This window comes from Ursus arctos, unplaced genomic scaffold (genome assembly GCF_023065955.2).
Source record: "Ursus arctos isolate Adak ecotype North America unplaced genomic scaffold, UrsArc2.0 scaffold_10, whole genome shotgun sequence".
NCBI lineage: Eukaryota > Metazoa > Chordata > Mammalia > Carnivora > Ursidae > Ursus > Ursus arctos.
The window spans coordinates 72108238-72123832 of record NW_026622764.1 but is presented as its reverse complement, the minus strand read 5'-3'; positions in this window follow the sequence as shown (position 1 = coordinate 72123832).

Sequence of the window (15595 nt, the reverse complement as noted above, 5' to 3'; positions counted from 1 at the left end):
AAAAAATGACAAAGTATAAGGAACAAAAGACAAAGGAAATTCTTATTTGCACATCAAAAGAACAAAGTTACAAAACACACATAAAATGTATTTCCTGTAAAAGAAATTAAATATGGCTATTATGAAACAAGAGGTCAAAAAAAGAAACAAAAATTTATTTTTTAAAGTGATAATGAAACAGCAGACGAATTTTTTAGGTGACCTGAAAGAGCTCAGAGAAGAAATGAAAGAGAAATATCTTAAGAAAAAGGAAAGCCATGTTAGAAGTGACTATGATAACAGACAGCTGAAAAGAGGGATGTCCTGCGCGGACTACAGGAAACTAAGCAAAATGCGGGGCACCTGGGTGTCTCAGTCGGTTAAGCAGCTGTCTTCAGCTCAGGTCACGATCCCGGGCTCCTGGGATCGAGACCCATGTTAGGCCCCCTGTTCAGTGGGGAGACTGCTTCTCCCTCTCCCTCTGCCCTTCCCCTGCTTGTGCTCTCTCTCTCTCTCTCTCTCTCTCTCACTTGCTCTCACTCTGACAAATAAAATCTAAAAAAAAGAAAGAGAAAAAGAAAAACTAAGGAAAATGAAATGAAAAAGAGCACAGAAGATAAAGAACTGGAGAAAAATTGTAAATGTGGGACAAAGGATACCCAATGCATGTATATTCGTTGTCCTTGAGGAAGAAATAAAAAATAAAACAAATAAAAATATTGGTAAAAATAGACCTTTCTTTAATGAGAACATGACTAAGAAAGACCTGACACAAAATAAATGCCAAGACACTTCCTGGCAAAGTTTATTGGATTTTAAGAATAATGAAAAAAATCATTATTAGACAAATCAAATCACTTATGAAGGTTGGAGAGAGAGGGCATATTGGGGCCACACTCAGACAGTTGAAACATTCAAGCTAGAAGCAGGAGATCCATATATCCTATCAAGAAATGAATGAAAAGCTGATAAACAAGATGTAGAAAGCAGTGACTTACCTGGATATAAAAATAAGACTTTATATAATGGTAGGCCATCTTATTGTGACCAAACTTTCTGTTGAAACAGCTTCAAATGCTGACTTTAAGGGGCAAGAAAAGGCTTTTTAAATTCATTTGGTAACATAGTAGCTATTATCAAGTCAAATTTCAATCAAAAACAAAAATGAAGAGAAGTAGGCAAAAAATTCAAAAAGCACTTTTCTCCTGAAGAAATTTGCCAATTAATGCTAAAGTTAGCTGTGGGGAAACAGGGGGTATATAAGTCAAGGCTCAGGTTGTGCCCAAAATGGAGACCTTGAGAAAACCCCATAGTCACACAGGCTCATCTCAGGGTCAGAGTGAAGTAGAAAGAATGTTATTCCATTATCCATTCAACCACTCCCACAGGGCTTTGGGGAAAGTTGTGTTGGTATCATTCTGAGGAAGGAGAGAAAGAGAGAAAAAGAGACAGGAACAGAGACAGACAGAGAGAGAAAGGATGATGGGAAGGAGGGAGGTTTCTAGCAGAATAACCCAAAGTGGCATCATGAGAGTTGTCCAAGAAATCTCAAGCATTGTCAGTTTAAAGTGGTTCAGAATTAGTAGTGCTACAAGGTAAAAGCAAATATGAATCCTCTCCAAAGAAAAATATCCTCATCCTAGGCCTCAAAGAACCCCCAAAAATTATTTATCAAAGGAAAGAAATACTATACAAAAGAAGCAAAAACTATAAGAACCATTACAAACAAAAGACCACAGAAACTACCCACTATAGATTTCAGATGCTTGAATTAGAAGATACAGATTTCTTTTTTATTATTATATTTTTATTATATTTTGTTAGTCACCATACAGTACATCCCTGGTTTTTGATGTAAAGTTCGATGATTCATTATAACACCCAGTGCACCATGCAATACATGCCCTCCTTACTACCCATCACCAGCCTATCCCATTCCCCCACCCCCTCCCCTCTGAAGCCCTCAGTTTGTTTCTCAGAGTCCATAGTCTCTCATACTTCATTCCCCCTTCTGATTACCCCCCTTTTCTTTATCCCTTTCTTCTCCTACCGATCTTCCTATTTCTTATGTTCCATAGATGAGAGAAACCATCAGATTTCTTTAAACGAAAATAAACATGCTTATTATGAAGAAAAATATTCTTTAAAATAATTATATGAGAGAAACTATGGGAAGTGACCCAGAAATTTGAAATAGAACCAAATAAAATCTCTAAAATAGGAGAAGTCTTAATGAAACGTAAAAATTCAATGGACAAATTTGGCAGCAGATAGGATACTGCTGAGGGGAAAATAATAAAGTTGATATATAAATCAGAGCAATTACCCAAAATACAGTATGGGGAAGCAGGAAGACAGAATATACAGAAAAGAGCTTAGGAGATAGGTAAATGAAGTAAGAAAATCTAACAAAATTTCAATTGAGTCCTGATGGGGGAGGGAGTGAAGGGGGAAGAGGAGAGAGGGAGAAGAAGGAAGAGAGAGTGAGAGGGAGAGAGACAGAAAAAGAGGGAGGGGGAGAGAGAGGGGGGGGAGAAATGGGACAAAAACAACATGTGGACATGCCTGGGTGGCTCAGTTGGTTAAGCATCTGCCTTCGGCTCAGGTCATGATCCCAGGGTCCTGGGATCAAGTTCCACTCCAGGCTCCCTGCTCAGCAGGGAGCCTGCTTCTCCCTCTGCCTGCCACTGCCCCTGCTTGTGCTCTCTCATGCACTAATAAATAAATAAAATCTTTAAAAAAAAAAAAAGAAAGAAAGAAAAGCAACAGGTGAAGGGACGATGGTTATGAATTTTTCACAAAGGCAAGAAAACCAATAAATCTCAAACAAGGTAAGTAAAAAATAAAGTCACACTTAGATTTATAGTGAATATGCAGGGGGAAAAAGTGAAAATCTTAAAAGCAACCAGAAAAAAAAAAATAAGAGGAAGGAACTCTGCCCAAAATATTTTATGAAGCCACATTATGACACCAAAACCTAAGTTATTACAAGACAAAAAAAAAAAAGTACAAATTAAAATCCTTCATAAACATGAATACAAAAATCCTTAGCAAAATACTAAAACTTAAAAACTCAAATCTACCAATATTTAAAATGATTACACATCATGACTTTTATGGGTTGAAATGCATCTTCACACCAAAAGAAGATATGTTGATGTCCTAACCCCCAGTACCTCAGAATGTGACCTTATTTCAAAATAAGCTTAGTCTGTTCAGGCTGCTCTAATTAAATACCACAGACTAGGTAGCTCATAAATTTATTTCTCACAGTTTTGAAGGCTGGGAAGTCCAAGATCAGGGCACCAGCATGGTGGTTTAGTGAAGGCCAGGTTTCCTGGTTCACAGCTGGTGCTTTCTCCCTGTCCCCTCACATAGTGCAAGGGGCTACAGAGCTCTCTGGGCCCTCTTTTATACAACACTGATCCCATTTGCAAGGGCTCTACCTGCATGCTTAAGGACCTCCCAAAGGCTCTACCTGCTAATACCCTCATCTTTGGTGATTAGGATCTCAACACGTGGGTTGAGGGGAGAGGGACACAAACATTCAGACCATAGCTTAAGTTCCTTGCAGAGTTAACCAAATTAAGATAATGTCAAAGGGTGCACCCTAATCCAATACGACTGCTGTCCTTATGAAAGGGGGACTTTGGTCACAGAGACAGATACACATATAGAGGGAAGACAATGTGAAGAGACAGGAATGATGCCATGAGAGATAGAGAATGGAATCAAGCTGCTACAAACCAAGGAACATCTGGAGCTCCCAGAAGCTGGAAGAGGCAAAGAATGATTCTTTGCCCAGAGGTTTCAAATAGAGCATGGTCCTGCCAACACCTTGATTTCAGACTTCTATCCTTGAGAGTTCTGAGACAATAGATTTCTGTTGTTCTAAGTCACCCAGTTTGTGGTACTTTCCTATAATAACCCTAGGAAACTGATAATGATCTAGTGGGGTTTATTCCAAGAAAGGAAGTTTGATTCATCATTTGAAAATAAAATGATGTAATTTATCATCTCACAGACTAAAAGAAAAGAGCTCTATGATAATCTCAATAGATACAGAAGAAGCATTTGACAAATTTCAACATCAATTGATAAAAACTCTTAGCAAGCCAAGAAAATAGGGTAAGTTTTTCCACCTGATGAAGGGTATCTATGAAAAACCTGCAGCAAATATCAGACTTGATTGTGAAAGACCAAATGCTTTCTTCCTAAGACCAACAACAATGAAGGCTGTCCTTACTCACCACGTGAATACAATATTGTACTGGAGGTTCTTGTCAATGCAATAAGGCAAGACAAATAAAAAGCAAAGAGCAAAGAAATAGAACTCTATTAACAAACTACACCATGGCCTATGTAAAATACTCTCAAAGAATCTATTTTAAAAACTCTGCTGGTGTAACATGTAAAAATAATTGGAGATTAAGACTCCCATGCTCATAAAGAGAAAAAAAACTGATTAAACTGAAAATCAACAACTCTTCATAGATCCATCAGAGAATTCAGGTGACAGAGCAGGTTTTCACTCCAAAAACGGAAGAGTTGGGTGAATACAGAGAATCACAATTTATCTCTGGGGCAAGCAACTGGTAGAAAGATGTAGAGGGTAACTGACTAATTGCAGAAGGCTGAACCATGCACTAGCTTTGAGATAAAATCTCCTGGGGACACAGCCTAAGAGGGGGACCTTAAGGAGCACCACCAGTTTCTCAGGGTGAAGATCAGAGAAAAGGCCCCTCATGCTTCCAGCAAGGGAAGGGGAAAGGGGACCATTATAAAATATGCCCGGCACATCCGTTCCCCTCAACAAAGGCCTGCCCTCAAGGAAAAGTATTTTACCAAAGTCTCACCAACAAGGAAAAAGGGAAATACCTAACTTTAGCTCATTCTAGTCTTAGTCTTCCTGTTTCACTTAACAGGGAAAAAGAAAACAAAACAAAACAAAAAACAACCTAAAAGGTCCTTGTGAAGAACAAAACCAAATCATAGGATTATAGAACATTTGCCTGCTCCTGCACTTACCACAACATGAACACTGTTCCTGTACAGTAAGAGGGAATTAACTGCAGCTGAAAGAACTGGCTAAGAGTCTGTTTAAGAAGGAGTCTCTAGGGAAACCAAAAACACACCCTGAATCTACAGCTGCATATGGAACAATTTCTAGGGGCAGGAAAGGGGAGGCTAAAAACCAGCTGAGCAACTCCTACGCATAAAGTGAATGAAAAGCCCACATCAGAGTGTAGGGGAGGCTGGCACTCTCTCACTGTGAACCCTGCCAGAGGTGGGGCAACCCATAGTCAGGAGAGAACTCAAAACCCTGAGCTTCTCCCTGAGGAGTGAAGGGTTCGAACCCCCATTGGCACCCTGACTTTTACCTGCATCGTAGAAGTGAGCCCCCAAAACATCTCATGGGGCTGCACCCACAAGACTCACAAGACTACGGTGAACTGAGAAGTTGTTCTTAAAGGTTTCACATATGCAAATGCACTTACCTCAGGACCGAGCAGAGGCAGCCAACTGAAAAGTGCCTACCTAGACTTTCTGTGAAAGAGACTTACTTTCTTATGTTAAAGCACAGGTTTGAGGGGCTGGCATCCACATTAACCACATCTAGGGGTCTGCAGAAATTCTCCCCAAACACAGAGGCCTGTGGGCTCCACCTTTGCACTCCCCTTTGCCACCCTCCAGCCCTCTGGTATCTCCTGGAGTGGAGCTTATAGCTCCATCTGGTGACCTGGTTTAGCAGCTGACAGGGCTTATGCTCCTGAGTCCCACTGGACTGTAACCAACGGAGAAAGAGATTTCACCTAGCTTCCCCGCCCCCCATCAAGGCAGAGCATACAGGCAACAGACAGAGGAGTCCAGTCTCTCTGCGAAGTGGGCTATTAACTTATCTTCTTAGGTGTCACCTGAGGGGCAGACTTCTAATCAAACATCTGAAGGCCTGAAGTCATCCTCTCCAGAGACCTTGGTGGCACTGTCTTGGTACTCAGCCACCCTCCAGAGCACCAGTATCTCCCAGAGGGAAGTTTTACACTCAGCTGATACCCCAGTTTCTGCATCTTACACCCCAGTTTTTGTGGCTGCCACTCAGGGGACACTTCTTGATTGCCTGGCTCTGGGGGCCAGTGGGGCTTACATTCCTGAGCCTCATGGGATGGCACTGTAGCAGTCAGAGAGCTGGTTCCTGGCCAGCACCACCCCCAGGGCATGTCACAGACAGCAGACTGAAACACAGCCCCAGTCTTTCTGTGGAAGAGACCTATTGGCTGGTCCTGGAGCTTCAGCCTGAGGAGCAGGCTACTGGTTTGGCACACTAAGGGCTGTTGAAATATTCTCTAGGGATGGATGTCAGTGGATGCTAGCTTGTGCTCTCCCTCTACCTCATTCCGGGTTGCCAGTATCTCCCAGAAAGGAGCTGGTACTCTTGTCTGGGCACCCCAATTTTGTGACTGCTGCCCAGGGGACACCTCTAGGTTGCCTGGCTCTTAACTAGCAGGATTTATTCTCATGGGTCCCATAAGGCTATAACCAACAGAGAAAGAATTCTTAACCAGCTACCACCCCCAGGGCACAGCAGAGTGGCAACTGTCTTTCCGTGAAACAGGCCTATTAGCTTTGTAGCTGCAGCCTGAGGGACAGGCTTCTAATCAAGCACACGTTTAACGGCTATCTGGAATCCTCTCCAGAGACTTCAAGGGTGGTACCATCTTTGCAGCTGCAACCCAGGGGACACCTCTAGATTGCCTGGCTCTGGTAGCCTCTGGGGCTTACGCTCAGGGTCCTGCAGGACTACACATATTTGTATACATTAAAAACTGACACCTGAGGGTCTATGCACCAATCAGGAAATGAAAACACTAACTTTAAAAGATATCTGCACACCCATTTTCACTGCAGCATTATTTATAATAGTCAATATATGGAAACAACCTAAGTATCCACTGGTGAATGAATAATAAAGAAAACATGGTATATGTATATATATACACAATTAAATATTATTCAGCCATAAAAAAAGAAGAAAATCTTGCCATCAGCAACATGGATGGACCATGAGGACACTATGCTAACTGAATTAATGCAGAGAAAGACAAATACCATATTATCTCACTCACATGTGGTAATCAAAACAAAGAAAAAACCAAGCTCATCGATCCAGAAAACAGATTGGTGATTGCCAGAGGTAGTGATGGGGAGTGGGCAAACTTTAAAAGGAGGTCAAAAGGTACAACTTTTGGTTACAAAATAAATAAATCCTGGGGATATAACATGTAGCATGGTGACTATAGTTAATAATACTGTATTGCATATTTAAAAGTTGCTAAGAGTAAATCTTAAAAGTTTCCATCACAAGAGAAAAAATTTGTAACTATGTGTGACAACAGATGCTAACTAGACTTGTGGTGATTACTTCACAATATATACAAATATCTAATCATTATGTTGTACACCTGAAACTAATGTATGTCAATTATATCTCAATTTAAGAAAAAAAGTTGTACATAGAGGGGCAACTGGGTGACTCAGTTGATTAAGTCCAACTCTTTTTTTTTTTTAAGATTTTATTTATTTATTCGACAAAGACAGAGACAGCCAGCGAGAGAGGGAACACAAGCAGGGGAAGTGGGAGAGGAAGAAGCAGGCTCACAGCAGAGGAGCCTGATGTGGGGCTCGATCCCATAACGCCGGGATCACGCCCTGAGCCAAAGGCAGACGCTTAACCGCTGTGCCACCCAGGTGCCCCTAAGTCCAACTCTTTTTTTTTTTTTTTTAAAGATTTTATTTATTTATGTGACAGAGAGACAGCCAGCGAGAGAGGGAACACAAGCAGGGGGAGTGGGAGAGGAAGAAGCAGGCTCATAGCGGAGGAGCCCGATGTGGGACTCGATCCCGGAATGCCGGGATCACGCCCTGAGCCGAAGGCAGACGCTTTAACGACTGCGCTACCCAGGCGCCCCCCTAAGTCCAACTCTTAATCTCAGCTCAGGTCTTTTTTTTTTTTTTAAGATTTTATTTATTTATTTGACAGAGATAGAGACAGCCAGCGAGAGAGGGAACACAAGCAGGGGGAGTGGGAGAGGAAGAAGCTGGCTCATAGCAGAAGAGCCTGATGTGGGGCTCGATCCCATAACGCCGGGATCACGCCCTGAGCCGAAGGCAGATGCTTAACCGCTGTGCCACCCAGGCACCCCTCAGCTCAGGTCTTGATCTCAGGGCATCAAGCCTACTTTTTAAAAAAAAGTTAAACATTGAATTTCTATATGATCTGGGAATTCCACCTCTAGATATATACCCCAAAAAATTAAAAGCAGGGACTCAAACAGAAACTTGCACACCAGTGTTCACAGCAGTATTATTCACAATGGCCAAAATGTAGAAACAACCCAAATGTCCGCTGACAAATAACCTGATAAACAAAATGTGGTATATACATATAATGAAATATTATTCAGCCTTAAAAAGGAATGAAATTCTGATACAGCCTACATGGATGAAACTTGCAAACACTATGCTAAGTGAAATAAGGCAGACACAAAGGGACAAATATTATGATTCCACTTACATGAGGTACCTAGAGTAGTCAAATTCATTGAGACAGTAAAAACAGAATGGAGGTTACCAGGGGCTGGCAGAAAGGAAAAAAGGGGAGTTATTGTTTAATGGGTATCGGGTTTCAGTCTGGGATAATGAAAAAGTTCCTGAAATACACAGTGGTGATAGTTGCACAGTTTTGTGAATGTACTTTATGTTACTGAATTATAAACTTAAAAATGATTTGAATGGTAGATTTTCTGTGTCTTTGACTGCAATAAAATAATAGGAAATAGATATTATAAAATTATTATAATTAAACAGTGACTAGGAACAGAATAAGCAAAGGAAATGTGAGCATATATACATACAGAGGCCTGGAGAGTAATGAGTGGCATTATAAGTCTTCAGGAAAAGAATAGACCGTTCTGCAAATTAAACTGGACTAACTGGTTAGTGATATGGGGGCGGGGGGGAATTATATCTCTAACTTACACTACTCACAAAAATACATTTCAAATAGGCTAAATGTCTAAGTATGAAAAGCAGAATTTCAAATATTTAAAAGAAAATACTAATTGAATCTGTATGATATCAGGGAATGGGAAAGATTACTTCAAAAAGTTCAAAAGCACAAACCATAAAGGAAAAGACTAATTAATCCTACTTACTTCATTAAAAGAAAGAATTTTTGATACATTAAAAAGTGAAACAAAATTTAAAAACAAACCACATACCTCTAGAGTATATTTTAATATATGTAACTGATACAGGTTTTCTACCCAGATGATTTAAAGGATTCCTACAAATCAATAAAAAATATAAAAACATGAGCAAAATGTATGAATTGGTGATTAATTTGACCTGTAAATATATGAAAATATGCTCAAGTTCAATCAGGCTAAAGCTAAAAACTAAAGAGTATGACAAGTGTTGGTGAGGACATGGGGAATGAGAAACCAATAGAGGACAGGAGGGAGTATAATTAATACAATCATTTTAGAGGATAAGTTTAGGTTGCAGGTGTCCCACAATCCAGTACAATAACAGTAGTCGCCCCTCATCCATGGGTGATACATTCCAGTGGATGCCTGAAACCACAGAGAGTACCGACCTTTATAAATACTATGTTATTTCCTATACACACACACACTTACGATTAGGCATGGTAAGAGATTAACAGCAATAGTAATAAAATAGACCAGTTATAACAATATACTGTATTGAAAGTTATGTGAATGTAGCCACTCTCTCTCTCAAAATATCTCATAGTATTGTAACTCATCTTCTTCTTGTGATGATGTAAGATGGTAAAATGCCTGCGTGAGGAGACAAAGCAAGGTGAAGGACGTGGGCACTAGTGTTAGACTACTATTGACCTTCTGACCATACTCCAGAAGGAGGATCATCTGCTCCTGGACTGCGGGTAACCCCCGGGGTGATTGAAACCGTGGAGAGCAAAACTGTGGTTAAGAGAGGACTACTGTACTTCCGCTTCTAATTATAGCTTTTAAAAATCTCTTATGTGTATACAAGCAGGTGTGAACAAGGATGTGCATTTCAGTACTGTTTGCAACAGTGGGGGGAAAAAAGGAAAAACCTAAATACTCATCAATAGAGGAACAGTTAAATAAAACCCACCTTAATCATATGATGAAATATTGTGGAGACATTTAAAGAGTGACTATCGATAGATGATTGATATGGTAAATAGAGCTCAGAAATTTAAGAGTGATGTGAAAATGATAGATATGTGTACTCTACTAAATCATTTATGTAAAACTTCAGGAACATAAGTACAATATTGCATCTTGCTTATGGATCTATACTTGTAAATGTAAATGTATTTGTAAATGTAGGTATGTAAATGTATTTTTAAACAACTGAAATCATTCACAACACGCTCAGAATAGTAATTGCCTGCAGCAGGGACCAGGGGAGGGGGACATGGGGATTGAACTTAGAGGTAATGTTGAAGGTGATTTTTGCTTTGCCTTATCTCCAATGATTTTTTTAAATTAAATTTAAATTAAACAAAAATTTAAAAACATAAAAACAAACAAACAACAAATATATATATATATATATATATATATATATATAAAGGTTTGTTATAAAGGTTGTAAGATGAAAATGTGCACATTTGTTGAATTTTATACATGTGCACTGATACACATCACACAGAGTGACTGCATTGATACCCACCAAACACTGACAGTCCAAACTACTAGAATGTTTTTAAGCAATAGGTAAATGACATGCGAATCTATCATCTCAGTTTATTATTTCTCTGACCATTTAGGGTACAGGACACTGATTCCAGCCTCTTGACACATGTTCCACAAAATTTCAAGGGTAAGACCCTGGAATGAAAGGGAAGGACAGGCTCCCTGGGTGAGCCTGGGACATCTGAGAATGGACAGGAGTTCAGTTACTGGAACAGTTGCAGAGCTGCTGCTTAAAGGGACCACACACTGAAACAGAGGGCTTCCTAGTTACTCACAGTCAGGCTGGGGACACCACCTTTGACTGGAAAACTGACCTGTTATGGTTAATATCCTGAACGTGTTCACCCAGCACCAACAACCCTAATCCCAACGGTGGCCCGGAATGAGGAACCTTCCCAGCTTGCCTCTGGAAGTTCTGACAGTTGAGGGCTCAGCACCACCCTCCCACTGTGCTCCTGGGACGGGGCTGCTGAGCTTCCTGTCCTTTCACACTCACCAAGCCTGCTTTCTTTGCTCTCCAGAGTACCTCCCTCCTTTCAACTCAGCCTAGATGGGTAAAAGAGACCTTCCACGCTTGGGAGCTAATTCACTTTTCCTCCAAATGGTGAAAAAAATAGGTAATGTGTAGGTAGGTAATAGGTGAACACTTGAAGATAAGACAATACCCCACTGGAAACATGGACTTAATGTAGATTCCATAACTGATGATTTTTGCCAATACTGTTGTAGATTAAGTCACTGGCTCTCGAAATGTAGGGTCTCAGGAACCCTTCAGACTCTTAAAAAGTATCAAAGAACCTAAGGAACTTTAGTTTATGTAGCTTATATCTACTGATATTTACCATATTAGGGGCGCCTGCGTGGCTCAGTTGTTAAGCCTCTGCCTTCGGCTCAGGGCATGATCCTGGCATTCCGGGATCGAGCCCCACATCAGGCTCCTCCGCTGGAAGCCTGCTTCTTCCTCTCCCACTCCCCTTGCTTGTGTTCCCTCTCTTGCTGGCTGTCTCTATCTCTGTCAAATGAATAAATAAAATCTTAAAAAAAAGAAAAGAAAAGAAAAGAAAAGAAATTATACTGGTACAACCATTCCCGAGAACAATCTAGCATTACTTACTTAAATGAAATACATAAACCCGAAACCTCTGGCATCTACTCTAGGACATATATATCAAGAAAATAACAACAACAAAAAACCCACATTGGGGCAGGTTCATAAGAAGCCACGTACAAGTTCGTGGAAGCAGGAACCATTGGGAATAACCTAAGTAAGTATGAGTAGAGGAAAAGACGAGCTATGGCATGTGAATGCAATAGATTAATATGCCCCAGTCAGAAGCATGTCATATAAAGTAATATGAATAGGTCCTGGACACCTAACATTTTATGAAAGTTAGCAGAATGAGATTTATAGCACACTATCCTTTACATAAAATTTTAAAACTTATACAAAATAAATATTATTATATAGTTTTTCAAGGAAATATATTCAAAATAGGGAAGATGGCTTGTTGGGGGAGACAAATATTAACTACATGACCAAGTGAGGAGTATGGAATTGCAGGCAGGAGATGAAGAAAAACTGTTCATGAGAGGGAGAAATCCAAGAATGGATTACTCCATAAGGCTGTCTGCCACAGATGGACAGGAAAATTTTATGGCCCTTCTTAAAAAAAAAAAAAGTGATTTATTTTTCAGCCTTCTCTTCCCGTGCCTCATCATTCCCAAGTAAATTAAATTCCACACATGTGCATATACACTTTTAATTTCTTCCTACCACCACATTCAAGTTATTAGAATATCAGTTGATGGGGCGCCCGGGTGGCTCAGTTGGTTAAGCGTCTGCCTTCAGTTCAGGTCATGATCACAGGGTCCTGGGATCCAGTCCTGTATTGGGCTCCTTGCTCAGCAGGGAGCCTGATTCTCCCTCTCCCTCTGCCTGCTGCTCTGCTTGCTTGTAGTCTCTCTCTCTCTCTCTCTCTCTCTGTCAAATAAATAAATAAATAAATAGGAATATCAGTTGGTGAAGTGATGCCCGTGCTTCATCCACTGTTATCATCTCAAACGTAGAAGTTTTGCTTCCCTAGATGAATCCGAAAAGGGAACATCTCCTGAGTTCATTGCACTTGGAAATCAGCACTTGAAAGCGAGTTAGCCTCCCTCCCCAACCCTGTATTTTTAAAGTGGAACATCATTTGTAGCAAAGATGCTAACCAGATGAACTGTAACATAAGCCCAGGTGGCAGAAAGCAACTCCTTGAACACACTGGGCGAGAAGAGGTAAATCTGCTCAACCTTATATGCTTCTCCCTACCACACCTGGCTTAGAGCCCCTCATCAGCTCTCCAGAGGATGCTTCAACCACATGATAGGTTACAGTAGTGGGGCAGGCCCCACTTCTAGACTATCCACCAAGAGACTTAATAGTGCCCATTGTCATAGTAGTGTAGTCTAGTATGAACTGCCCTAACAAAATGCCACAAACTACATGACTACAAGATAGAAATCTATTTTCTCACAGTTCTGGAGGCTAGAAGATCAAGGTGCCAGTAGGTTAGGTTTCTTCTGAGACCTCTCTCCTTGCCTTGCAGGTGCACCCTCTTGCTGTGTTCTCCCGTGGTCTTTCCTCTGTAGACACACTTCCCTGGTGGCTCTCTGTGGATTCTAATCTCTTCTTATAAGGATACCAGTCATATTGGATTAAGGCCCACTCTAAAGGCTTCATTTTAACTTAATTACCTCTTTAAAGGCCCTAATTCCAAGTACAGTCACATTCTGAGGCTCTAGGGTTTACAACTTCAATATATGAATTTTTGAGGAGACATAATTCAATCCATTACAATTTCCAAAGGGTCTTACTCACAGTTAGGTACCTCTCGATGCTTTAGCAGCCAAAGAGTTCAGTACCAACCAAGGTGCTCATTTTCTGAATCAGGCGTATTTTAAGAGAATACCCTGACCCAAAGAATAAAGAGTTTCCTTCTCCAACCTCTGGGCCCCAGGCATACTCATCATCTCCTCTTCTCCAAGATAACGTAGTGGGTAACTGTGGGATATCATTAGGGCTTATCACATTGCTCTCCCTGAGATAAAACTTGGCTTATTCATCTTTGGTGCCCTGATTACCATCAAAGCTCCTGGCATCCTAAGAAATTATGTACAGATGTACCTTGTTTCTAGACCATGAGCAATCTGAAAGTGGGGAACCCTGGGGAGGGTGTGAGAACCAGAAGAAGGTACCATGAGGGAGTCAGAGAGGGTAGGCCAGAAACTAATCTGCCACCCCTTCACTTTTGCAGTGACTTCCCTGTACAGAAGTGTGCACTTCCAAGTTATAGCAAGATGCAAGGCAATTTCCAATTTGAAACTGTGCATGGAAAACAACAAAAATGCTAGATTTCTTATGGTTCTGTCACACTTATTTAAAACTTATGATTCTCAAGGCATAGTGTCCATGTGTTTGACCAGGAAAAGGTAGGAACACAGTATTCTCATATTTCAGGGAAAGCCAGCAGTAGACTTGCTCTGGACAAACCTTAGTCAGTCTTAGGACACAAAGTTGTCTGTCAACTGTTTAGAGGTGAACCTTAAAGATCTGACCAAGAGGGGGTGAAAGCACTGAAAGGCAATGGTGGTTGTCTGGCTAGGAGGCCTGATGTGAGACAGAAAGAAAGATTGGCTGGTAAACTCTGAGCTGAAATTCCACCTTACTGGTCAAGACTGGCCATTGTTGAGGCCCCTGGGTGGTTCAGTCAGTAAAGCATCCGACTCTTGATTTAAGCTCAGGTCATGATCTCAGGGTTGTGAGAATGAGCACCACGTCGGGCTTTGCACTGGGCGTGGAGCCTGCTTGGGATTGTCTCTCCCTGTCCCTGTGCCCCCCACCCCTCTCTCTCTTCCTTTCTCAAAATAAAATTAAAAAAAAATTTTTTTAAAAGACTGGCCATTGTTATGTAGGGAAATTTGTCTTTAGTTCATTTCCTAGTATTCTCTAGTCTATATTTTTCCTTTTACTTTAAGCACACTCTTCCCAGCCTCCCCTTTAAAGATGGCAATAGATTGGATTGTGCCCCCCAAAAAGATATGTTGATGTCCTAACCTCCCGTATCTGAGAACATGCCCTTATTCAGAAATAAGGTCTTTGCAGATGTAACCAAGTTGAGAAGATGTCACTAGGTGGATCCTAATCCAAGAGGACTGATGTCCTTATAAAAAGAAAATGCCATGTAAAGACAGAAACACACCAAGAGAATGCCATGTGATGATGGACAGAGAGATTGGAGTGATGTGTCTACCAGCAAGGGAACGCCAAGAATTGACAGCCATTGCCGAAAACTAGGAGGAGGCAAGACAGGATTCTACCCAAAACCTCAGATGGAGCATGGTTCTGCAGATACCTTGATCTCAGACTTGCATTCTCCAGACCTGTGAGAATACATTTCTGTCATTTTTAAGCCACCTGGTTTGTTTTGCTCTAAGAAACTGACACAAAACTTCTGGATGGAGCAGCTCTAAGGAACTGATACAAAGACAAACCTCCTGGAAGCAATGTCTACAGCAGCGGACCCTACTTTATCAACTCCCTTTAACCATGCAACTTAATGAAATCTGGCTACTACCACTCCATGGAAACTGCTCGCGAAGATCACCCATGTCCTACTTGTCAACCACGCCAACAGATTTTTCTTAGACCCCCGTATCACTTCCTGGCAGCATTCGCCCCCTAAACATCAGTGGCAGCAGAACTCTGTCCTGGTTCCCTTCTTTTTTTGTTTGAAGTCCTCTTGGTGTGAGAGTCCCTCCATTCTTCAACACCTGGGTGACAATCACAACCATGAAAGAGACACAAA